Below are 27,135 nucleotides of genomic sequence, written 5' to 3' on the forward strand. Positions count from 1 at the left end.
CCAACCTCTAAACCCAATCTCTAAACCTAACCATTATTCAAATGTAACCCTCAATCCTATCCCCAATAATCAATTTCACAACTTATCCTTAAATTTATTCCCCATAACTTATTCCCCCCAAAACAAAACCCAGACTCCCTTAAAAACCTAGGTAATAGATTTCCAGACTCCATAATTAAATTTTAATCCCAATTCCAAACATTCCCCTTACTTTTAAGACGTATTCTTGTACATACAAACTTCACATCATTCAATTACACCACATCTCATCCCACTGAATTACCTTAACAAAACAGACTATAGAACGAATACTTTCGGATGCATCTTTTAAGGACACAACAATAGCCTCAACACCTGTGAGTGCCAGTGCACTTGAGGATGTCAGAGGAACCAAAGGTTTGATTCACCTGACAACCTCAATAACCTATTTTTTTAAACCTAACCAGCCAGTGCCACCAGGTTAGGCTACATGATAAGTCAACAAAATTCAAGAAATGTACAAATGATTGATACAGAAGAATTATACAGTTTGTTTCCTTTTGCAGATTATATTAAGATCAGGAGGTCAATTACACCTTTAAAAAGGGAATTAAAAAAGACCAAAGCACTATGGGTACTTCATTTATTCAAAGGAGCAAATCCCATAGTGCATTATGAAGACCTAAAACTGCAGGATAATAACTGCAAATCACCAATATACTCACCTTCTATTACGGGAATTATATAGCACTTGAAAAAGCCTAACAATTGGCGAAACGTCGTGCAAATTCACCAAAAGATCAGGAGAAGAAGATCAACTTCAACCAACCCGGGTTGGAGAACAGTGGCTGGAGCGCTACGGCCACCAACACATTCATACTGTTATTTTCGGCAAACTCGGATACAGAACGGACAACACACCGGATACCAGGACTTGGAAGACTTTCAACGGAATTACAAGGGTAGGAATTGGACTTATTTACTCTTGCTTTTAAACCCAAAACCGGAAAAAAGTCATCCTACCCATGTACGATATATTGATGCATTTTGTATGACTTTTCTTTTATCTGTATTACTCCTGTATATTTTTGTTTTAAAAGACTGTTTTATGCTCTGTTTTTAGGATATTTTAAGCACATCATACTGAGGTTTCTTAAAGAACAACAATAGCAGAGCCTTTGTTTTTACTAGCTGGAGCAATTTGTTAATGCTAACTACAACATTATTTTTTCCTTTTTTTAAAAACCATTAATAAATAAATTGTCATACTATATAGTATTGTATCCTATCTACAAACACTATGGACAGAACACAAATGGTTAAACATTTCTACAAAATTATACAGATTAGTCATCACCTAACAATAACAAATAGTGCTATTTATCAAGACAAATTACCAATAGCCTTCCAAAGACAAACTAAAATACTAGGACAGTACATCAAACCTGCTATCCCTACATTTGATACTTTAGAACTACTGACAGCTAACGCAATTAATTGGATGCACACAAATTTACAGATATTGCAAGTACATTATGAAAATGCATTAAACACATTACTAGAAGACATTCTACAATACAAAGGAACGAACTGGAAAGATAAACTGCACCAAGCTATGACATGGGCAAAACGAAATTATGGAAATAGATTAAAGCCAGAAATTCTACATAAAACCAAGCACCGAATTGAAATCCTCCTAACTAATCAAACACAAATCGCATCAACAAACGGATTAATAGACACACAGAATGTTAATTCACAACTATGTAATCAGTTTGCTTCTTTAGCCACACTAGAACCCAACCTATCTACACAGAGACCCAAAACTGCTAGATTCTACAGTAATGTGGTAGTTTCGGATTCACAAGGCATTCACTCGTCCCCTATAGAAGAAACTCCTATCCCTACAAGACTATCATATTCTAGTCCCTTGCTCCCACACAATATACCCAAACCAAGACCAACCATAATATCAACCCCAATAGAAGAAAACCCCAGCCTCCCTAGACTACCATATACTAACCCCTTACCTCCCCGAACCATAGCCAAACCTAGACAAACCACAATACCAGCCCAGATACACCACTCTACAACAAATATGATTCCACTGGACAGCCCCATAATAGACACAAGTAATATTGACGCAGATCAGGATAATACTGATGGAACAGATTCACAATTCGAAAACAATGATAGCCTCAATACAACACCACCTCATGAAAATACACGATATACGGTTCATAGACACCCAAACACAGAGAGAAAACTAACAGATTGGCATTTAACTACAACAAAACCGATAGTAATCATAGGGGATTCCAATTTGGATACCATAGGGCAACATAATAATTCACATATACAAATCGATAGCTACCCAGGAGCCAAATTTATACATGCTTCCAGTATTCTAGAACGCACAGCCCTCAATAAGGAAGTACAACATCTAATCCTTTCATTTGGAATCAATAACAGGGACCAAAAAGTAAAAGAAACCGCAATTAAGCAATTACAGAAAATGGTTCGAACAGCAGAAATAAAATTTCCTCGGGCACAGATACATATCCCTATGATCAACTTTTCAACTCATCTGGAGGAACATACACAAAACAACATTAGAGAAATAAACTCATACATAATGAACAATTACAATAATATCACGTCAATAGACCCAACAACATATAGAACTCTCTCCGATGACATCCACTGGACTACCCAAACAGCACAAACAATCCTATACCACTGGATAAGGCATTTAAACTTATAAATCCTGTGAGCACAAACATTTCAGTGAACAGGAACACTACAGAATTAATACAACAGGACACACCTAACATATTGAACTTATCCAGAATATTCAGATTAAATATGGAACAGAGGAATCTCTTAAACAAAGGGCTTTCCTTTGTCCCGACCCCCGACCTTATTTTTTCTACACAGCTTAAAGCAGACATACAAACATATCATCGTAGATTAAAATTAGCAGATTTCTTTAAGGATACACAACATTCACCTAGACCTTTTATTCCCAAATCAACTTGGGAACCAAAAAATAATCAAATGCATCCACATATAAGACAACTAATAACAACAGACCAAAATTACAGCTACAATATACAATACAATCAAGATAACCGCTTGGATAACCTAACACAGGGGGAAAGGAGAGCTTTACAACAATTACAAAAAAATAAGAACATTATTATAAAACCAGCGGATAAAGGGGGCAGAATAGTAATTATGGACAAAACACAATATCTAACAGAAGCATATAGACAACTAGACAATACAGAACATTATCAACAATTAACAGAACCCATTTACTTACAAAATCAAATATACATACGGGACATATTACAGACCCTTAGACATACACAATACATCAATAACAAACAGGAACAATATTTAAGAGGGACCAATGCACCCAGACCAAGACAATTGTATCTACTTCCAAAAATTCACAAACACCCTTCCACATGGACCATTCCCTATCAAATCCCCACTGGTAGACCCATAGTATCAGATTGTAACAGCGAAACATACCACATTGCGGAATACATTGACCATTTCCTTAACCCCATCTCGCAAAAACACCCCAGTTATATAAAAGACACCTATGACTTCATCAACAAAATAAAATGCATAATAGTACCACATGATGCCTGGCTCTTCTCCATTGATGTCACAAATCTCTACACTAACATAGATACAATAACAGGTTTAAACACAGTCTCAAAATGGTTCAAACTTTATCCAGACATCAACAGACCAGACAACCAAATCCTACAATTATTACAAATTAGCCTAGAAAGAAATGACTTTGAATTCAATAACAAACACTTTTTACAAATAAAGGGCACAGCTATGGGAAAAAGGTTTGCACCAGCATATGCTAATATCTATATGGCTGACTGGGAACAGACGATACTAGAACAATGTACACTGCTACCTACCCACTACTACAGATTTTTAGATGACATTTGGGGAATCTGGCCCCATCCTTTAACAGAATTCAACACTTTTATACAGAAACTCAATCACCATCACCCTCACATTAAAGTAACGAGCACCATTCACAAGACCGAAATTAATTTTCTGGACACTTGCACTTATAAAGGTCCACAATTTTTGAGCACCAACACTTTAGACACAAAAGTTTTTTTTAAAGAAACCGATACACATACACTACTACATAGACACAGTTTCCATCCAAAGCACACCTTTAAAGGTCTTATCAAATCACAGTTATTAAGATTTCACCGCATCTGCACAGAAGACACAGAATTTAAGAAGGCCACCAATACACTATTTACAGCACTCTACAAGAGAGGGTACAGTAGAACCTTCCTCAGGAACATTAAAAAAACATTTTTGCAACCTAAAATTAAAGACAATAAAACTATTATACCTCTAATCACTACTTATTCCCAATATACAGTTCAAATCAACAACTCCATTAAACTAAACTTTCAAAAACAACAATCCAGACACCAGATACTCCCAAATCACAAAATAATATCTGCATATCGGAAAAACAAAAGTCTACATAACCTACTAGTCCATAGTAAATGCCAAAACACCAACCGAAAACCCAAGTCTAAACCAACCTACTTCCGTCAGCTGGCCTATGTCACCAATACAAGCAATAAAACTACATTCAAGTTACAGTCAGGCATCACACATAAAACAAAAAATGCAATATACCTCATTCAATGTAAAACTTGCAATTTAAAATACATCGGAGAGACTAAAAACCAGATTAGTACTAGAATAGGTCAACACATTTATAATATTAACAAACAAAAGGATAGACGCACACATTTAGTGCAACACTTCATAGAACATCACACACAACAAATGACAGTTACAGGTCTAGAAACTAATCATAATTGGAATACAATGCAACGACAAATAAGAGAGAGACACTGGATTCACAAACTAAATACAATTTACCCATTAGGACTCAATGAAAGATTTAAAACAAACACAAAAAAATCCCAGTAGTTGCCCTCAGACCTACCCACATTTAACTTCCTACACCCCAAAAAATTAAACTTCAATTTCAAGCAATTCGTTCAGCTCAATCACAACCCCCAATTTTACAAGTCAAAAAATAAATAATAAGTCGAATCCCAAACTTACTCCTTAACCCTAAATACAAAACTACAACCTACCCTCTACCCCTTAATGTAGTCCCAAAATGTAATCTAAAACTTAAAAACTTAGCCCCAAAACCCAACCCTAACCTAACCTCAGACCCAACCCCAAAAACCCAACAAGGCCATCAAACTTAATCTCCAACCCAAATTTTAGACCCAATCCCTAAACTTTATCACCTAATTCAATCTCACAATTTAATTAGGCCCTCAAACTTAACCCCGAAATTTAACTCCTAAAACTCAACCACAAAAATACAATTAGACTAATTAAACTCAACACCTAACCTTAACTTAAGACTCAAACCCCAAACTTAACCCTTAAACTCAACCCTAAAATACAATTACCCCACAATTTAACTAGGCACTCAAACCTACCCCTAAACCCAATCCCTAAACCTAACCCTTAAACTCAACCCCTAACCCTAACCCCAACCCTAACCCCAACCCTAACCCTTAATTTAACCCCTAAATTTAACCTCAAATATGAATAACCCATAATTTAATTAGGCCTTCAAGCTTAAACCTACCCCTGAACCTAAACCCTAAACCTATCCCTTAAACTTAACCCTTAAACTCAACCCTAAAATAACCCCAACCCTAACCCTATCCCTTAAACTTAACCCTTAAACTCAACCCTAAAATAACCCCAACCCTAACCCTAAAATATAATTAGCCCACAATTTAACTAGGCACTCAAACCAACCTCTAAACCCAATCCCTAAACCTAACCATTATTCAAATGTAACCCTCAATCCTATCCCCAATAATCAATTTCACAACTTATCCTTAAATTTATTCCCCATAACTTATTCCCCCAAAACAAAACCCAGACTCCCTTAAAAACCTAGGTAATAGACTTCCAGATTCCATAATTAAATTTTAATCCCAATTCCAAACATTCCCCTTACTTTTAAGACATATTCTTGTACATACAAACTTCACATCATTCAATTACACCACATCTCATCCCACTGAATTACCTTAACAAAACAGACTATAGAACGAATACTTTCGGATGCATCTTTTAAGGACACAACAATAGCCTCAACACCTGTGAGTGCCAGTGCACTTGAGGATGTCAGAGGAACCAAAGGTTTGATTCACCTGACAACCTCAATAACCTATTTTTTTAAACCTAACCCTAACCCTACCCCTAACCCTAACCCCTAACCCCTAACCCCTAACCCTAACCCCTAACCCCTAACCCTAACCCTAACCCCTAACCCTAACCCTAACCCCTAACCCTAACCCGTTTCACCCTGAGGCCAGTTTTCTAAACCTGTGCTGTGTTGAGACCTTGTTGACCGAGTGCCATGATGGTGAAAAGCCTGGACGGCCTTCCTGGTGACAATGAGATACACAGTTGCGTCTAGGCAAGGTGTTCCCTGCTTCCATCGGCAAATATCCAGCCTGGGCAAATATTGTCTTCCGGAGGCAAGTCAAGCCAGGAACTCTGAGAGATGTTTCCATCCCCAATGTGCCACTTGTAAGAACTGTGTAAAAAGCGACAGAGAACGTGATCAGCAAAGAAACACAATTCTCCTGAGAACGACAATCATCGTGCCGATCGTAATCTCAGTGCATACCTGGATGCCCAACAAGCCAAGCCAGTGGTTCCCAAGCGTTGTAATGCAACGGCACACTTTGCTGAGACCAAAAACCTTCGCGGCGCACCAACATGAAAAAAAAAAAAAGGATTTACTAGGTATTGTCTCACCTGAATGGCAACAGGCTGCTAAAACTATTATCACACGCACATTGCATGTTAAAGTATGTCAGTAAGGGAGTAATTAAAAGGGCAAATGTGTGAAGTGCAAGGAGTGTCCTTTAGTGGTTAGGTAAAAAAGTACACAGACAAACTAAATAATCCCTTGATACAAATCATTTATTTAGTGCAGACAGACCAAGACCAGACACAATAAACTATTCGCAGTAAATATACATTCACAGCAAAATAGGTTCAGTTCACAATATCCTATAACAAGCTGTATTTAACGAAGTGGTTAAACGTTACAAAGGGCATTACAATTGTTGAAAAACAATAGCACACGGATCAAACATGCTATCCCCGCCGTTTTATTCGATTTGATTAGACGTTTCGCGACCGAAATGTTTTGTGTGCAGACTGAACGCACACCTGAGCCGAGCACGATCACAATACATATCCACAGTTAATCTAAGCAGTATCATATTGTAACCGTTTCGGTCTGTTATCAACCCATCCGGATCCAAAACCAGGAGTCAGACACCCTTTTCGGTGGACACGCTGTTGACTTCTCACAAGCACCATCTGCCTTCACAAAGGCAGCGCTAGCAGTGGAAAGAACGAAGAACTGCAGGAGAAACGCCGGGGCTATTTAGAGCCCGATTATTCAACACAGAGGGGGGAAACCAAAGCCAAATGAGACTTAGAGGAACAGGAGACATCCAACAACAGTGTAAAGATAAAAAGGAATTCACCATCTGTCCCTTTAATCAATTGCCTTGCAGTTCCACTGTGTAGCGTTATGTTGGGTGTATTTTGATAAGAGCATTTGGGCTCTGAGCTGAAGCACTGATCTAAAGAAGACCTCTCCACCCCCAAAGTTATCAGATTTCCTTTGCTCATCAGCTTGGAACTGGTTTGCATCAAAGTGACAGTTTTGGGGAGGATGGCACCGAGAAGAGGCCAAATAGGTTGAATCCTGCTATGAGATGTCTGGAGAAAGGGGCCTGTAGGTGATAAAAACTCTTTGAAGTGGACGAGAGCCGAAATCCCGACATAGAGCTACGAACCCGGGCCAACCGGCATTTCCAAAAGATGGCATGGATTGACATCAGTCATAAATCAAGCCCCCCTCCATTAGGACACTGGGGGCTGAAACCGAAATCCAATCTCAAGAACTCAAGAACCAATCCCCTATTGATCTGACTGACTATAAGGAACAGTGCACAGTCTCTCTCTCTCTCTCTCTCTCTTTCTCTCTCACCTGAACCAGTAACTCGCTGCCACAGCTCAAGCTGTAGCTCTGTTGCCCGAACCGGAACCAGAAACCAACCAAGTCTTTGCCGGCAACAGAAGAGTTAAACTGGGAGAAGGAGATTGAGCCGTACGAAGAATTCTATTCAAGGACTTTATTAAAGAAAGAACTTTACAGACTGTGCATGTCCGCCTGTGCCCACCTGATCAGTGGAGTTTTACAGCTGGACAATTGAGTAAGTCGAATGTATATGAAAGTGTTCAGTCATTTAAATAGCTATTTGAGTCTTAAGAAACTTGACCCTTGGAACAAACAGGGCCCTGCTTTCCTCAAAGACTTTGTCTTCAAGTAACTACGGTGGAACCCTGCTTACAAAGAAGATTTTGTGCACAACCTTGGAGCCTTCAAACCAGTGGAAAATCTGTTTGGAAAAGACTCTAATTTCGCGAAACCCCAAAATCCAGGTGCATCGACTGAGTGGAAGTTCTTGGACAAAGCCGAACCGCACTGCCTTTGTTCCAAACCACACGGACCATGTGCCGTGTGCTGTGATCTGAGCCCGAAGACAGAGAGGCCTCTCTGCGACGTAGTTCAGATAAGTTTAACAGTTTGGAGTTCATGATTCATGACATTTGAGAAATCAATTAGAAATGTTATTCTGTGATTCATAACCCTAGAATGTGTAATATCATTTAGTTTTCTTAAATATAAATGTGTGTTACATTAAACTGTTTTGTTGATAATTTTAGAAATAAAATCTGTCAACCCCGAGAAATATCTTCTCATTCCTGTTTAACTGTTTAGTCTGAAATTGACACAAGTCAATAGACGTTAGATTATTGGTGGCCCTGCCTATCCTTGATCATTGAATAATAATCAGTTAAGGGAAATTGTGGTAACAAGTAATGATAGGATCTTTCTCGGCACCTAAACGTAAATGAGACTGATATATATATATAACGAGAAGTTACCTGACATAAATACTAACCTGCGTAGTTATTTAATGTCTGACTAACAATACTAAGGAGAGACTCACCTTCGTCTTACTAACCGGTATTGTAGTTAATGTGTTTATAACCTTTTTTGTTTAACGATTTGTGTGTTATCAAATGCGATCCCATGGTCTTTGATTTGGTCACGGAAGTGATTTGTCTTTGATTTGTTGAAAACCACTGAGCCAAGCCACGGTGCTTTTTGGCTTTGCACTGCCACTGAGACTGCCAGGCGAAGACGGTGAGAAGCTTACCTTCGATAGCACAGTTGGTAGAGCGGAGGACTGTAGGTTTCACGCAGCGGGCATCCTTAGGTCGCTGGTTCAATTCCGGCTCGAAGGAAGGTGTGATTATGGTTTGACATCGGTTTTGGACGAGCTCCCAAATGTCAAGCCATTGGAATTGCATGAGGACAAGGAGAAAACCCCGGAAATTCGGATTTGTTGTGGAGAACTCGCATTGCCCAAACATCTCATATGCATGTGACCCTTGTCACCCTGAGCCCAGTTTTCTAAACCGGCCAGAAAGCGGTCTGGAACAATCATGAAGCCAACACATTGTGAAGCACTTCACTGAAGCCCGGGTAGCTCAGCCGGTAGAGCATCAGACTTTTAATCTGAGGGTCCAGGGTTCGAGTCCCTGTTCGGGCGCCTTGTTGACCAACGGCCATGATGGTGAAAAGCCTGGATGGCCTTCCAGGTGACAATAAAATATGCAGTTGCGTCTAGGCAAGGTGTCTGGTCCTCTTTGCTTCTTTCGGCAAATATCCAGCCTGGGCAAGTGTTGTCTTCCAGAGGCAAGTCAAGCCAGGAACTCTGAGAGATGTTTTTGCCGTTGACGACGTGTCACTTTAGAACAGCACAACATGCATCTCTACTTGACTTGGCACAATCTGTGAGGGTTGGACCAACACAACGTGTCCACACATTTGCAGGCGTCTTGAAATACTTGGAATGACCTGTGGCCCCATGCCATGCAGAAGTCCACAGCTATGCGTGTCAGCATGCTCTGCTCCTCATCCCCAATGTGCCACTTGTAAGAACTGTGTAAAAAGCGACAGAGACCAAAAACCTTCGCGGCGCACCAACATGAAAAAAAAAAAAAAGGATTTACTAGGTATTGTCTCACCTGAATGGCAACAGGCTGCTAAAACTATTATCACACGCACATTGCATGTTAAAGTATGTCAGTAAGGGAGTAATTAAAAGGGCAAATGTGTGAAGTGCAAGGAGTGGCCTTTAGTGGTTAGGTAAAAAAGTACACAGACAAACTAAATAATCCCTTGATACAAATCATTTATTTAGTGCAGACAGACCAAGACCAGACACAATAAACTATTCGCAGTAAATATAAATTCACAGCAAAATAGGTTCAGTTCACAATATCCTATAACAAGCTGTATTTAACGAAGTGGTTAAACGTTACAAAGGGCATTACAATTGTTGAAAAACAATAGCACACGGATCAAACATGCTATCCCCGCCGTTTTATTCGATTTGATTAGACGTTTCGCGACCGAAATGTTTTGTGTGCAGACTGAACGCACACCTGAGCCGAGCACGATCACAATACATATCCACAGTTAATCTAAGCAGTATCATATTGTAACCGTTTCGGTCTGTTATCAACCCATCCGGATCCAAAACCAGGAGTCAGACACCCTTTTCGGTGGACACGCTGTTGACTTCTCACAAGCACCATCTGCCTTCACAAAGGCAGCGCTAGCAGTGGAAAGAACGAAGAACTGCAGGAGAAACGCCGGGGCTATTTAGAGCCCGATTATTCAACACAGAGGGGGGAAACCAAAGCCAAATGAGACTTAGAGGAACAGGAGACATCCAACAACAGTGTAAAGATAAAAAGGAATTCACCATCTGTCCCTTTAATCAATTGCCTTGCAGTTCCACTGTGTAGCGTTATGTTGGGTGTATTTTGCATTTGGGCTCTGAGCTGAAGCACTGATCTAAAGAAGACCTCTCCACCCCCAAAGTTATCAGATTTCCTTTGCTCATCAGCTTGGAACTGGTTTGCATCAAAGTGACAGTTTTGGGGAGGATGGCACCGAGAAGAGGCCAAATAGGTTGAATCCTGCTATGAGATGTCTGGAGAAAGGGGCCTGTAGGTGATAAAAACTCTTTGAAGTGGACGAGAGCCGAAATCCCGACATAGGGCTACGAACCCGGGCCAACCGGCATTTCCAAAAGATGGCATGGATTGACATCAGTCATAAATCAAGCCCCCCTCCATTAGGACACTGGGGGCTGAAACCGAAATCCAATCTCAAGAACTGAAGAACCAATCACCTATTGATCTGACAGACTATAAGGAACAGTGCACAGTCTCTCTCTCTCTCTCTCTCTCTTTCTCTCTCACCTGAACCAGTAACTCGCTGCCACAGCTCAAGCTGTAGCTCTGTTGCCCGAACCGGAACCAGAAACCAACCAAGTCTTTGCCGGCAACAGAAGAGTTGAAGTGGGAGAAGGAGATTGAGCCGTACGAAGAATTCTATTAAAGGACTTTATTAAAGAATGAACTTTACAGACTGTGCATGTCCGCCTGTGCCCACCTGATCAGTGGAGTTTTACAGCTGGACAATTGAGTAAGTCGAATGTATATGAAAGTGTTCAGTCATTTAAATAGCTATTTGAGTCTTAAGAAACTTGACCCTTGGAACAAACAGGGCCCTGCTTTCCTCAAAGACTTTGTCTTCAAGTAACTACGGTGGAACCCTGCTTACAAAGAAGATTTTGTGCACAACCTTGGAGCCTTCAAACCAGTGGAAAATCTGTTTGGAAAAGACTCTAATTTCGCGAAACCCCAACTTCCAGGTGCATCGACTGAGTGGAAGTTCTTGGACAAAGCCGAACCGCACTGCCTTTGTTCCAAACCACACGGACCATGTGCCGTGTGCTGTGATCTGAGCCCGAAGACAGAGAGGCCTCTCTGCGACGAAGTTCAGATAAGTTCAACAGTTTGGAGTTCATGATTCATGACATTTGAGAAATCAATTAGAAATGTTATTCTGTGATTCATAACTCTAGAATGTGTAATATCATTTAGTTTTCTTAAATATAAATGTGTGTTACATTAAACTGTTTTGTTGATAATTTTAGAAATAAAATCTGTCAACCCCGAGAAATATCTTCTCATTCCTGTTTAACTGTTTAGTCTGAAATTGACACAAGTCAATAGACGTTAGATTATTGGTGGCCCTGCCTATCCTTGATCATTGAATAATAATCAGTTAAGGGAAATTGTGGTAACAAGTAATGATAGGATCTTTCTCGGCACCTAAACGTAAATGAGACTGATATATATATATAACGAGAAGTTACCTGACATAAATACTAACCTGCGTAGTTATTTAATGTCTGACTAACAATACTAACGAGAGACTCACCTTCGTCTTACTAACCGGTATTGTAGTTAATGTGTTTATAACCTTTTTTGTTTAACGATTTGTGTGTTATCATATGCGATCCCATGGTCTTTGATTTGGTCACGGAAGTGATTTGTCTTTGATTTGTTGATCTAGAGTTGAATTTTAATTAGCTTTTCCCTTTTGTATAATTAGTGTAGTGCTACATTTAGTCTTTGTTTTTGAATAAATTTAACAATTTATATCTTTGGAATTGGTGTCTGTGTCCAATTATTACAGAAATTGAGTTCTACAAGATTCCAGGATTCGTGATAAGGTGATACTATAAATTCACTTCTTAAATTGAAATTTATAAGTGTACCTTACGATACAACTGATAGCACTGCAACTCAGTGTAGGTGTGCGTTCAGTCCGGCAAACACAACATTTCAGTTATGAAACGCTTTCTACAGGTGATGTATAAATGTAATATTTTCACACATTTGAATAAGTTTGATTTGATACAAGATTTATGAAGTTGACCAAACAAAATGACATAATATTTTTCAGGGGATAAAAATCTCACGACACAATTGGGTAGTCCTCACGGCACACGGGTTGAAAACCACTGAGCCAAGCCACGGTGCTTCTTGGCTTTGCACTGCCACTGAGACTGCCAGGCGAAGACGGTGATAAGCTTACCTTCGATAGCTCAGTTGGTAGAGCGGAGGACTGTAGGTTTCAGGCAGCGGGCATCCTTAGGTCGCTGGTTCAATTCCGGCTCGAAGGAAGGCGTGATTATGGTTTGACATCGGTTTTGGACGAGCTCCCAAATGTCAAGCCATTGGAATTGCATGAGGACAAGGAGAAAACCCCGGAAATTCGGATTTGTTGTGGAGAACTCGCATTGCCCAAACATCTCATATGCATGTGACCCTTGTCACCCTCAGCCCAGTTTTCTAAACCGGCCAGAAAGCGGTCTGGAACAATCATGAAGCCAACACATTGTGAAGCACTTCACTGAAGCCCGGGTAGCTCAGCCGGTAGCGCATCAGACTTTTAATCTGAGGGTCCAGGGTTTGAGTCCCTGTTCGGGCGCCTTGTTGACCAAGGGCCATGATGGTGAAAAGCCTGGATGGCCTTCCAGGTGACAATAAAATATGCAGTTGCGTCTAGGCAAGTTGTCTAGTCCTCTTTGCTTCTTTTGGCAAATATCCAGCCTGGTCAAGTGTTGTCTTCCAGAGGCAAGTCAAGCCAGGAACTCTGAGAGATGTTTTTGCCGTTGACGACGTGTCACTTTAGAACAGCACAACATGCATCTCTACTTGACTTGGCACAATCTGTGAGGGTTGGGCCAACACAACGTGTCCACACATTTGCAGGCGTCTTGAAATACTTGGAATGACCTGTGGCCCCATGCCATGCAGAAGTCCACAGCTATGCGTGTCAGCATGCTCTGCTCCTCATCCCCAATGTGCCACTTGTAAGAACTGTGTAAAAAGCGACAGAGACCAAAAACCTTCGCGGCGCACCAACATGAAAAAAAAAAAAAAGGATTTACTAGGTATTGTCTCACCTGAATGGCAACAGGCTGCTAAAACTATTATCACACGCACATTGCATGTTAAAGTATGTCAGTAAGGGATTAATTAAAAGGGCAAATGTGTGAAGTGCAAGGAGTGGCCTTTAGTGGTTAGGTAAAAAAGTACACAGACAAACTAAATAATCCCTTGATATAAATCATTTATTTAGTGCAGACAGACCAAGACCAGACACAATAAACTATTCGCAGTAAATATAAATTCACAGCAAAATAGGTTCAGTTCACAATATCCTATAACGAGCTGTATTTAACGAAGTGGTTAAACGTTACAAAGGGCATTACAATTGTTGAAAAACAATAGCACACGGATAAAATATGCTATCCCCGCCGTTTTATTCGATTTGATTAGACGTTTCGCGACCGAAATGTTTTGTGTGCAGACTGAACGCACACCTGAGCCGAGCACGATCACAATACATATCCACAGTTAATCTAAGCAGTATCATATTGTAACCGTTTCGGTCTGTTATCAACCCATCCGGATCCAAAACCAGGAGTCAGACACCCTTTTCGGTGGACACGCTGTTGACTTCTCACAAGCACCATCTGCCTTCACAAAGGCAGCGCTAGCAGTGGAAAGAACGAAGAACTGCAGGAGAAACGCCGGGGCTATTTAGAGCCCGATTATTCAACACAGAGGGGGGAAACCAAAGCCAAATGAGACTTAGAGGAACAGGAGACATCCAACAACAGTGTAAAGATAAAAAGGAATTCACCATCTGTCCCTTTAATCAATTGCCTTGCAGTTCCACTGTGTAGCGTTATGTTGGGTGTATTTTGATAAGAGCATTTGGGCTCTGAGCTGAAGCACTGATCTAAAGAAGACCTCTCCACCCCCAAAGTTATCAGATTTCCTTTGCTCATCAGCTTGGAACTGGTTTGCATCAAAGTGACAGTTTTGGGGAGGATGGCACCGAGAAGAGGCCAAATAGGTTGAATCCTGCAATGAGATGTCTGGAGAAAGGGGCCTGTAGGTGATAAAATCTCTTTGAAGTGGACGAGAGCCGAAATCCCGACATAGAGCTACGAACCCGGGCCAACCGGCATTTCCAAAATAAAACGGCGGGGATAGCATATTTTATCCGTGTGCTATTGTTTTTCAACAATTGTAATGCCATTTGTAACGTTTAACCACTTCGTTAAATACAGCTCGTTATAGGATATTGTGAACTGAACCTATTTTGCTGTGAATTTATATTTACTGCGAATAGTTTATTGTGTCTGGTCTTGGTCTGTCTGCACTAAATAAATGATTTATATCAAGGGATTATTTAGTTTGTCTGTGTACTTTTTTACCTAACCACTGAAGGCCACTCCTTGCACTTCACACATTTGCCCTTTTAATTACTCCCTTACTGACATACTTTAACATGCAATGTGCGTGTGATAATAGTTTTAGCAGCCTGTTGCCATTCAGGTGAGACAATACCTAGTAAATTCTTTTTTTTTTTTTCATGTTGGTGCGCCGCAAAGGTTTTTGGTCTCAGCAAAGTGTGCCGTGGCATTACAACGCTTGGGAACCACTGGCTTGGCTTGTTGGGCATCCAGGTATGCACTGAGATTACGATCGGCACGATGATTGTCATTCTCAGGAGAATTGTGTTTCTTTGCTGATCACGTTCTCTGTCGCTTTTTACACAGTTCTTACAAGTGGCACATTGGGGATGAGGAGCAGAGCATGCTGACACGCATAGCTGTGGACTTCTGCATGGCATGGGGCCACAGGTCAGTTCTTGAGACTGAACGCACACCTACACTGAGTTGCAGTGCTATCAGTTGTATCGTAAGGTACACTTATAAATTTCAATTTAAGAAGTGAATTTATAGTATCACCTTATCACGAATCCTGGAATCTTGTAGAACTCAATTTCTGTAATAATTGGACACAGACACCAATTCCAAAGATATAAATTGTTAAATTTATTCAAAAACAAAGACTAAATGTAGCACTACACTAATTATACAAAAGGGAAAAGCTAATTAAAATTCAACTCTAGATCAACAAATCAAAGACAAATCACTTCCGTGACCAAATCAAAGACCATGGGATCGCATATGATAACACACAAATCGTTAAACAAAAAAGGTTATAAACACATTAACTACAATACCGGTTAGTAAGACGAAGGTGAGTCTCTCGTTAGTATTGTTAGTCAGACATTAAATAACTACGCAGGTTAGTATTTATGTCAGGTAACTTCTCGTTATATATATATATCAGTCTCATTTACGTTTAGGTGCCGAGAAAGATCCTATCATTACTTGTTACCACAATTTCCCTTAACTGATTATTATTCAATGATCAAGGATAGGCAGGGCCACCAATAATCTAACGTCTATTGACTTGTGTCAATTTCAGACTAAACAGTTAAACAGGAATGAGAAGATATTTCTCGGGGTTGACAGATTTTATTTCTAAAATTATCAACAAAACAGTTTAATGTAACACACATTTATATTTAAGAAAACTAAATGATATTACACATTCTAGAGTTATGAATCACAGAATAACATTTCTAATTGATTTCTCAAATGTCATGAATCATGAACTCCAAACTGTTGAACTTATCTGAACTTCGTCGCAGAGAGGCCTCTCTGTCTTCAGGCTCAGATCACAGCACACGGCACATGGTCCGTGTGGTTTGGAACAAAGGCAGTGCGGTTCGGCTTTGTCCAAGAACTTCCACTCAGTCGATGCACCTGGATTTTGGGGTTTCGCGAAATTAGAGTCTTTTCCAAACAGATTTTCCACTGGTTTGAAGGCTCCAAGGTTGTGCACAAAATCTTCTTTGTAAGCAGGGTTCCACCGTAGTTACTTGAAGACAAAGTCTTTGAGGAAAGCAGGGCCCTGTTTGTTCCAAGGGTCAAGTTTCTTAAGACTCAAATAGCTATTTAAATGACTGAACACTTTCATATACATTCGACTTACTCAATTGTCCAGCTGTAAAACTCCACTGATCAGGTGGGCACAGGCGGACATGCACAGTCTGTAAAGTTCATTCTTTAATAAAGTCCTTTAATAGAATTCTTCGTACGGCTCAATCTCCTTCTCCCAGTTTAACTCTTCTGTTGCCGGCAAAGACTTGGTTGGTTTCTGGTTCCGGTTCGGGCAACAGAGCTACAGCTTGAGCTGTGGCAGCGAGTTACTGGTTCAGGTGAGAGAGAAAGAGAGAGAGAGAGAGAGAGAGACTGTGCACTGTTCCTTATAGTCTGTCAGATCAAAAGGTGATTGGTTCTTCAGTTCTTGAGATTGGATTTCGGTTTCAGCCCCCAGTGTCCTAATGGAGGGGGGCTTGATTTATGACTGATGTCAATCCATGCCATCTTTTGGAAATGCCGGTTGGCCCGGGTTCGTAGCTCTATGTCGGGATTTCGGCTCTCGTCCACTTCAAAGAGATTTTATCACCTACAGGCCCCTTTCTCCAGACATCTCATTGCAGGATTCAACCTATTTGGCCTCTTCTCAGTGCCATCCTCCCCAAAACTGTCACTTTGATGCAAACCAGTTCCAAGCTGACGAGCAAAGGAAATCTGATAACTTTGGGGGTGGAGAGGTCTTCTTTAGATCAGTGCTTCAGCTCAGAGCCCAAATGCTCTTATCAAAATACACCCAACATAACGCTACACAGTGGATCTGCAAGGCAATTGATTAAAGGGACAGATGGTGAATTCCTTTTTATCTTTACACTGTTGTTGGATGTCTCCTGTTCCTCTAAGTCTCATTTGGCTTTGGTTTCCCCCCTCTGTGTTGAATAATCGGGCTCTAAATATCCCCGGCGTTTCTCCTGCAGTTCTTCGTTCTTTCCACTGCTAGCGCTGCCTTTGTGAAGGCAGATGGTGCTTGTGAGAAGTCAACAGCGTGTCCACCGAAAAGGGTGTCTGACTCCTGGTTTTGGATCCGGATGGGTTGATAACAGACCGAAACGGTTACAATATGATACTGCTTAGATTAACTGTGGATATGTATTGTGATCGTGCTCGGCTCAGGTGTGCGTTCAGTCTGCACACAAAACATTTCGGTCGCGAAACGTCTAATCAAATCGAATAAAATGGCGGGGATAGCATGTTTGATCCGTGTGCTATTGTTTTTCAACAATTGTAATGCCCTTTGTAACGTTTAACCACTTCGTTAAATACAGCTTGTTATAGGATATTGTGAACTGAACCTATTTTGCTGTGAATTTATATTTACTGCGAATAGTTTATTGTGTCTGGTCTTGGTCTGTCTGCACTAAATAAATCATTTGTATCAAGGGATTATTTAGTTTGTCTGTGTACTTTTTTACCTAACCACTAAAGGCCACTCCTTGCACTTCACACATTTGCCCTTTTAATTACTCCCTTACTGACATACTTTAACATGCAATGTGCGTGTGATAATAGTTTTAGCAGCCTGTTGCCATTCAGGTGAGACAATACCTAGTAAATCCTTTTTTTTTTTTTTCATGTTGGTGCGCCGCGAAGGTTTTTGGTCTCTGTCGCTTTTTACACAGTTCTTACAAGTGGCACATTGGGGATGAGGAGCAGAGCATGCTGACACGCATAGCTGTGGACTTCTGCATGGCATGGGGCCACAGGTCATTCCAAGTATTTCAAGACGCCTGCAAATGTGTGGACACGTTGTGTTGGCCCAACCCTCACAGATTGTGCCAAGTCAAGTAGAGATGCATGTTGTGCTGTTCTAAAGTGACACGTCGTCAACGGCAAAAACATCTCTCAGAGTTCCTGGCTTGACTTGCCTCTGGAAGACAACACTTGCCCAGGCTGGATATTTGCCAACAGAAGCAAAGAGGACTAGACAACTTGCCTAGACGCAACTGCATATTTTATTGTCACCTGGAAGGCCATCCAGGCTTTTCACCATCATGGCCCTTGGTCAACAAGGCGCCCGAACAGGGACTCAAACCCTGGACCCTCAGATTAAAAGTCTGATGTGCTACCGGCTGGGCTACCCGGGCTTCAGTGAAGTGCTTCACAATGTGTTGGCTTCATGATTGTTCCAGACCACTTTCTGGCCGGTTTAGAAAACTGGGCTGAGGGTGACAAGGGTCACATGCATATGAGATGTTTGGGCAATGCGAGTTCTCCACAACAAATCCGAATTTCCGGGGTTTTCTCCTTGTCCTCATGCAATTCCAATGGCTTGACATTTGGGAGCTCGTCCAAAACCGATGTCAAACCATAATCACGCCTTCCTTCGAGCCGGAATTGAACCAGCGACCTAAGGATGCCCGCTGCCTGAAACCTACAGTCCTCCGCTCTACCAACTGAGCTATCGAAGGTAAGCTTCTCACCGTCTTCGCCTGGCAGTCTCAGTGGCAGTGCAAAGCCAAGAAGCACCGTGGCTTGGCTCAGTGGTTTTCAACCCGTGTGCCGTGAGGACTACCCAATTGTGTCGTGAGATTTTTATCCCCTGAAAAATATTATGTCATTTTGTTTGGTCAACTTCATAAATCTTGTATCAAATCAAACTTATTCAAATGTGTGAAAATATTACATTTATACATCACCTGTAGAAAGCGTTTCATAACTGAAATGTTGTGTTTGCCGGACTGAACGCACACCTACACTGAGTTGCAGTGCTATCAGTTGTATCGTAAGGTACACTTATAAATTTCAATTTAAGAAGTGAATTTATAGTATCACCTTATCACGAATCCTGGAATCTTGTAGAACTCAATTTCTGTAATAATTGGACACAGACACCAATTCCAAAGATATAAATTGTTAAATTTATTCAAAAACAAAGACTAAATGTAGCACTACACTAATTATACAAAAGGGAAAAGCTAATTAAAATTCAACTCTAGATCAACAAATCAAAGACAAATCACTTCCGTGACCAAATCAAAGACCATGGGATCGCATATGATAACACACAAATCGTTAAACAAAAAAGGTTATAAACACATTAACTACAATACCGGTTAGTAAGACGAAGGTGAGTCTCTCGTTAGTATTGTTAGTCAGACATTAAATAACTACGCAGGTTTGTATTTATGTCAGGTAACTTCTCGTTATATATATATATCAGTCTCATTTACGTTTAGGTGCCGAGAAAGATCCTATCATTACTTGTTACCACAATTTCCCTTAACTGATTATTATTCAATGATCAAGGATAGGCAGGGCCACCAATAATCTAACGTCTATTGACTTGTGTCAATTTCAGACTAAACAGTTAAACAGGAATGAGAAGATATTTCTCGGGGTTGACAGATTTTATTTCTAAAATTATCAACAAAACAGTTTAATGTAACACACATTTATATTTAAGAAAACTAAATGATATTACACATTCTAGAGTTATGAATCACAGAATAACATTTCTAATTGATTTCTCAAATGTCATGAATCATGAACTCCAAACTGTTGAACTTATCTGAACTTCGTCGCAGAGAGGCCTCTCTGTCTTCGGGCTCAGATCACAGCACACGGCACATGGTCCGTGTGGTTTGGAACAAAGGCAGTGCGGTTCGGCTTTGTCCAAGAACTTCCACTCAGTCGATGCACCTGGATTTTGGGGTTTCGCGAAATTAGAGTCTTTTCCAAACAGATTTTCCACTGGTTTGAAGGCTCCAAGGTTGTGCACAAAATCTTCTTTGTAAGCAGGGTTCCACCGTAGTTACTTGAAGACAAAGTCTTTGAGGAAAGCAGGGCCCTGTTTGTTCCAAGGGTCAAGATTCTTAAGACTCAAATAGCTATTTAAATGACTGAACACTTTCATATACATTCGACTTACTCAATTGTCCAGCTGTAAAACTCCACTGATCAGGTGGGCACAGGCGGACAAGCACAGTCTGTAAAGTTCATTCTTTAATAAAGTCCTTTAATAGAATTCTTCGTACGGCTCAATCTCCTTCTCCCAGTTTAACTCTTCTGTTGCCGGCAAAGACTTGGTTGGTTTCTGGTTCCGGTTCGGGCAACAGAGCTACAGCTTGAGCTGTGGCAGCGAGTTACTGGTTCAGGTGAGAGAGAAAGAGAGAGAGAGAGAGAGAGAGACTGTGCACTGTTCCTTATAGTCTGTCAGATCAATAGGTGATTGGTTCTTCAGTTCTTGAGATTGGATTTCGGTTTCAGCCCCCAGTGTCCTAATGGAGGGGGGCTTGATTTATGACTGATGTCAATCCATGCCATCTTTTGGAAATGCCGGTTGGCCCGGGTTCGTAGCTCTATGTCGGGATTTCGGCTCTCGTCCACTTCAAAGAGATTTTATCACCTACAGGCCCCTTTCTCCAGACATCTCATTGCAGGATTCAACCTATTTGGCCTCTTCTCAGTGCCATCCTCCCCAAAACTGTCACTTTGATGCAAACCAGTTCCAAGCTGACGAGCAAAGGAAATCTGATAACTTTGGGGGTGGAGAGGTCTTCTTTAGATCAGTGCTTCAGCTCAGAGCCCAAATGCTCTTATCAAAATACACCCAACATAACGCTACACAGTGGATCTGCAAGGCAATTGATTAAAGGGACAGATGGTGAATTCCTTTTTATCTTTACACTGTTGTTGGATGTCTCCTGTTCCTCTAAGTCTCATTTGGCTTTGGTTTCCCCCCTCTGTGTTGAATAATCGGGCTCTAAATAGCCCCGGCGTTTCTCCTGCAGTTCTTCGTTCTTTCCACTGCTAGCGCTGCCTTTGTGAAGGCAGATGGTGCTTGTGAGAAGTCAACAGCGTGTCCACCGAAAAGGGTGTCTGACTCCTGGTTTTGGATCCGGATGGGTTGATAACAGACCGAAACGGTTACAATATGATACTGCTTAGATTAACTGTGGATATGTATTGTGATCGTGCTCGGCTCAGGTGTGCGTTCAGTCTGCACAAAAAACATTTCGGTCGCGAAACGTCTAATCAAATCGAATAAAACGGCGGGGATAGCATGTTTGATCCGTGTGCTATTGTTTTTCAACAATTGTAATGCCCTTTGTAACGTTTAACCACTTCGTTAAATACAGCTTGTTATAGGATATTGTGAACTGAACCTATTTTGCTGTGAATTTATATTTACTGCGAATAGTTTATTGTGTCTGGTCTTGGTCTGTCTGCACTAAATAAATCATTTGTATCAAGGGATTATTTAGTTTGTCTGTGTACTTTTTTACCTAACCACTAAAGGCCACTCCTTGCACTTCACACATTTGCCCTTTTAATTACTCCCTTACTGACATACTTTAACATGCAATGTGCGTGTGATAATAGTTTTAGCAGCCTGTTGCCATTCAGGTGAGACAATACCTAGTAAATCCTTTTTTTTTTTTTTCATGTTGGTGCGCCGCGAAGGTTTTTGGTCTCTGTCGCTTTTTACACAGTTCTTACAAGTGGCACATTGGGGATGAGGAGCAGAGCATGCTGACACGCATAGCTGTGGACTTCTGCATGGCATGGGGCCACAGGTCATTCCAAGTATTTCAAGACGCCTGCAAATGTGTGGACACGTTGTGTTGGCCCAACCCTCACAGATTGTGCCAAGTCAAGTAGAGATGCATGTTGTGCTGTTCTAAAGTGACACGTCGTCAACGGCAAAAACATCTCTCAGAGTTCCTGGCTTGACTTGCCTCTGGAAGACAACACTTGCCCAGGCTGGATATTTGCCAAAAGAAGCAAAAAGGACTAGACAACTTGCCTAGACGCAACTGCATATTTTATTGTCACCTGGAAGGCCATCCAGGCTTTTCACCATCATGGCCCTTGGTCAACAAGGCGCCCGAACAGGGACTCAAACCCTGGACCCTCAGATTAAAAGTCTGATGCTCTAACGGCTGAGCTACCCGGGCTTCAGTGAAGTGCTTCACAATGTGTTGGCTTCATGATTGTTCCAGACCGCTTTCTGGCCGGTTTAGAAAACTGGGCTCAGGGTGACAAGGGTCACATGCATATGAGATGTTTGGGCAATGCGAGTTCTCCACAACAAATCCGAATTTCCGGGGTTTTCTCCTTGTCCTCATGCAAATCCAATGGCTTGACATTTGGGAGCTCGTCCAAAACCGTTGTCAAACCATAATCACGCCTTCCTTCGAGCCGGAATTGAACCAGCGACCTAAGGATGCCCGCTGCCTGAAACCTACAGTCCTCTGCTCTACCAACTGAGCTATCGAAGGTAAGCTTCTCTCTGTCTTCGCCTGGCAGTCTCAGTGGCAGTGCAAAGCCAAGAAGCACCGTGGCTTGGCTCAGTGGTTTTCAACCCGTGTGCCGTGAGGACTACCCAATTGTGTCGTGAGATTTTTATTCCCTGAAAAATATTATGTCATTTTGTTTGGTCAACTTCATAAATCTTGTATCAAATCAAACTTATTCAAATGTGTGAGAATATTACATTTATACATCACCTGTAGAAAGCGTTTCATAACTGAAATGTTGTGTTTGCCGGACTGAACGCACACCTACACTGAGTTGCAGTGCTATCAGTTGTATCGTAAGGTACACTTATAAATTTCAATTTAAGAAGTGAATTTATAGTATCACCTTATCACGAATCCTGGAATCTTGTAGAACTCAATTTCTGTAATAATTAGACACAGACACCAATTCCAAAGATATAAATTGTTAAATTTATTCAAAAACATAAACTAAATGTAGCACTACACTAATTATACAAAAGGGAAAAGCTAATTAAAATTCAACTCTAGATCAACAAATCAAAGACAAATCACTTCCGTGACCAAATCAAAGACCATGGGATCGCATATGATAACACACAAATCGTTAAACAAAAAAGGTTATAAACACATTAACTACAATACCGGTTAGTAAGACGAAGGTGAGTCTCTCCTTAGTATTGTTAGTCAGACATTAAATAACTACGCAGGTTAGTATTTATGTCAGGTAACTTCTCGTTATATATATATATCAGTCTCATTTACGTTTAGGTGCCGAGAAAGATCCTATCATTACTTGTTACCACAATTTCCCTTAACTGATTATTATTCAATGATCAAGGATAGGCAGGGCCACCAATAATCTAACGTCTATTGACTTGTGTCAATTTCAGACTAAACAGTTAAACAGGAATGAGAAGATATTTCTCGGGGTTGACAGATTTTATTTCTAAAATTATCAACAAAACAGTTTAATGTAACACACATTTATATTTAAGAAAACTAAATGATATTACACATTCTAGAGTTATGAATCACAGAATAACATTTCTAATTGATTTCTCAAATGTCATGAATCATGAACTCCAAACTGTTAAACTTATCTGAACTTCGTCGCAGAGAGGCCTCTCTGTCTTCGGGCTCAGATCACAGCACACGGCACATGGTCCGTGTGGTTTGGAACAAAGGCAGTGCGGTTCGGCTTTTTCCAAGAACTTCCACTCAGTCGATGCACCTGGATTTTGGGGTTTCGCGAAATTAGAGTCTTTTCCAAACAGATTTTCCACTGGTTTGAAGGCTCCAAGGTTGTGCACAAAATCTTCTTTGTAAGCAGGGTTCCACCGTAGTTACTTGAAGACAAAGTCTTTGAGGAAAGCAGGGCCCTGTTTGTTCCAAGGGTCAAGTTTCTTAAGACTCAAATAGCTATTTAAATGACTGAACACTTTCATATACATTCGACTTACTCAATTGTCCAGCTGTAAAACTCCACTGATCAGGTGGGCACAGGCGGACATGCACAGTCTGTAAAGTTCTTCCTTTAATAAAGTCCTTTAATAGAATTCTTCGTACGGCTCAATCTCCTTCTCCCAGTTTAACTCTTCTGTTGCCGGCAAAGACTTGGTTGGTTTCTGGTTCCGGTTCGGGCAACAGAGCTACAGCTTGAGCTGTGGCAGCGAGTTACTGGTTCAGGTGAGAGAGAAAGAGAGAGAGAGAGAGAGAGAGACTGTGCACTGTTCCTTATAGTCTGTCAGATCAATAGGTGATTGGTTCTTCAGTTCTTGAGATTGGATTTCGGTTTCAGCCCCCAGTGTCCTAATGGAGGGGGGCTTGATTTATGACTGATGTCAATCCATGCCATCTTTTGGAAATGCCGGTTGGCTCGGGTTCGTAGCTCTATGTCGGGATTTCGGCTCTCGTCCACTTCAAAGAGATTTTATCACCTACAGGCCCCTTTCTCCAGACATCTCATTGCAGGATTCAACCTATTTGGCCTCTTCTCGGTGCCATCCTCCCCAAAACTGTCACTTTGATGCAAACCAGTTCCAAGCTGATGAGCAAAGGAAATCTGATAACTTTGGGGGTGGAGAGGTCTTCTTTAGATCAGTGCTTCAGCTCAGAGCCCAAATGCTCTTATCAAAATACACCCAACATAACGCTACACAGTGGAACTGCAAGGCAATTGATTAAAGGGACAGATGGTGAATTCCTTTTTATCTTTACACTGTTGTTGGATGTCTCCTGTTCCTCTAAGTCTCATTTGGCTTTGGTTTCCCCCCTCTGTGTTGAATAATCGGGCTCTAAATAGCCCCGGCGTTTCTCCTGCAGTTCTTCGTTCTTTCCACTGCTAGCGCTGCCTTTGTGAAGGCAGATGGTGCTTGTGAGAAGTCAACAGCGTGTCCACCGAAAAGGGTGTCTGACTCCTGGTTTTGGATCCGGATGGGTTGATAACAGACCGAAACGGTTACAATATGATACTGCTTAGATTAACTGTGGATATGTATTGTGATCGTGCTCGGCTCAGGTGTGCGTTCAGTCTGCACACAAAACATTTCGGTCGCGAAACGTCTAATCAAATCGAATAAAACGGCGGGGATAGCATGTTTGATCCGTGTGCTATTGTATTTCAACAATTGTAATGCCCTTTGTAACGTTTAACCACTTCGTTAAATACAGCTTGTTATAGGATATTGTGAACTGAACCTATTTTGCTGTGAATTTATATTTACTGTGAATAGTTTATTGTGTCTGGTCTTGGTCTGTCTGCACTAAATAAATCATTTGTATCAAGGGATTATTTAGTTTGTCTGTGTACTTTTTTACCTAACCACTAAAGGCCACTCCTTGCACTTCACACATTTGCCCTTTTAATTACTCCCTTACTGACATACTTTAACATGCAATGTGCGTGTGATAATAGTTTTAGCAGCCTGTTGCCATTCAGGTGAGACAATACCTAGTAAATCCTTTTTTTTTTTTTCATGTTGGTGCGCCGCGAAGGTTTTTGGTCTCAGCAAAGTGTGCCGTGGCATTACAACGCTTGGGAACCACTGGCTTGGCTTGTTGGGCATCCAGGTATGCACTGAGATTACGATCGGCACGATGATTGTCATTCTCAGGAGAATTGTGTTTCTTTGCTGATCACGTTCTCTGTCGCTTTTTACACAGTTCTTACAAGTGGCACGTTGGGGATGAGGAGCAGAGCATGCTGACACGCATAGCTGTGGACTTCTGCATGGCATGGGGCCACAGGTCAGTTCTTGAGACTGAACGCACACCTACACTGAGTTGCAGTGCTATCAGTTGTATCGTAAGGTACACTTATAAATTTCAATTTAAGAAGTGAATTTATAGTATCACCTTATCACGAATCCTGGAATCTTGTAGAACTCAATTTCTGTAATAATTGGACACAGACACCAATTCCAAAGATATAAATTGTTAAATTTATTCAAAAACAAAGACTAAATGTAGCACTACACTAATTATACAAAAGGGAAAAGCTAATTAAAATTCAACTCTAGATCAACAAATCAAAGACAAATCACTTCCGTGACCAAATCAAAGACCATGGGATCGCATATGATAACACACAAATCGTTAAACAAAAAAGGTTATAAACACATTAACTACAATACCGGTTAGTAAGACGAAGGTGAGTCTCTCCTTAGTATTGTTAGTCAGACATTAAATAACTACGCAGGTTAGTATTTATGTCAGGTAACTTCTCGTTATATATATATATCAGTCTCATTTACGTTTAGGTGCCGAGAAAGATCCTATCATTACTTGTTACCACAATTTCCCTTAACTGATTATTATTCAATGATCAAGGATAGGCAGGGCCACCAATAATCTAACGTCTATTGACTTGTGTCAATTTCAGACTAAACAGTTAAACAGGAATGAGAAGATATTTCTCGGGGTTGACAGATTTTATTTCTAAAATTATCAACAAAACAGTTTAATGTAACACACATTTATATTTAAGAAAACTA

At 40.8% G+C, this 27,135-nt stretch overlaps 8 non-coding genes across 8 annotated transcripts; 4 read left to right on the top strand and 4 right to left on the bottom strand.

Moving 5' to 3' along the window:
• Window positions 1–9,340: 9,340 nt before the first annotated feature.
• trnay-gua (transfer RNA tyrosine (anticodon GUA)) lies at window positions 9,341–9,429 on the top strand. Its single transcript is given in 2 exon segments — window positions 9,341–9,377; window positions 9,394–9,429. It is a non-coding gene; the product is annotated as a tRNA-Tyr (tRNA).
• A 235-nt stretch (window positions 9,430–9,664) lies between these two features.
• trnak-uuu (transfer RNA lysine (anticodon UUU)) lies at window positions 9,665–9,737 on the top strand. The gene has a single exon. It is a non-coding gene; the product is annotated as a tRNA-Lys (tRNA).
• A 3,409-nt stretch (window positions 9,738–13,146) lies between these two features.
• Window positions 13,147–13,235, top strand: trnay-gua (transfer RNA tyrosine (anticodon GUA)). Its single transcript is given in 2 exon segments — window positions 13,147–13,183; window positions 13,200–13,235. It is a non-coding gene; the product is annotated as a tRNA-Tyr (tRNA).
• A 235-nt stretch (window positions 13,236–13,470) lies between these two features.
• Window positions 13,471–13,543, top strand: trnak-uuu (transfer RNA lysine (anticodon UUU)). The gene has a single exon. It is a non-coding gene; the product is annotated as a tRNA-Lys (tRNA).
• A 5,390-nt stretch (window positions 13,544–18,933) lies between these two features.
• trnak-uuu (transfer RNA lysine (anticodon UUU)) lies at window positions 18,934–19,006 on the bottom strand. The gene has a single exon. It is a non-coding gene; the product is annotated as a tRNA-Lys (tRNA).
• A 235-nt stretch (window positions 19,007–19,241) lies between these two features.
• trnay-gua (transfer RNA tyrosine (anticodon GUA)) lies at window positions 19,242–19,330 on the bottom strand. The gene is given in 2 exon segments: window positions 19,242–19,277; window positions 19,294–19,330. It is a non-coding gene; the product is annotated as a tRNA-Tyr (tRNA).
• A 3,416-nt stretch (window positions 19,331–22,746) lies between these two features.
• trnak-uuu (transfer RNA lysine (anticodon UUU)) lies at window positions 22,747–22,819 on the bottom strand. Its single transcript has one exon. It is a non-coding gene; the product is annotated as a tRNA-Lys (tRNA).
• Window positions 22,820–23,054: 235 nt separating this feature from the next.
• Window positions 23,055–23,143, bottom strand: trnay-gua (transfer RNA tyrosine (anticodon GUA)). The gene is given in 2 exon segments: window positions 23,055–23,090; window positions 23,107–23,143. It is a non-coding gene; the product is annotated as a tRNA-Tyr (tRNA).
• Between the last annotated feature and the right edge of the window lie 3,992 nt (window positions 23,144–27,135).

This window comes from Amia ocellicauda, unplaced genomic scaffold, assembly GCF_036373705.1.
Source record: "Amia ocellicauda isolate fAmiCal2 unplaced genomic scaffold, fAmiCal2.hap1 HAP1_SCAFFOLD_26, whole genome shotgun sequence".
Lineage (NCBI taxonomy): Eukaryota > Metazoa > Chordata > Actinopteri > Amiiformes > Amiidae > Amia > Amia ocellicauda.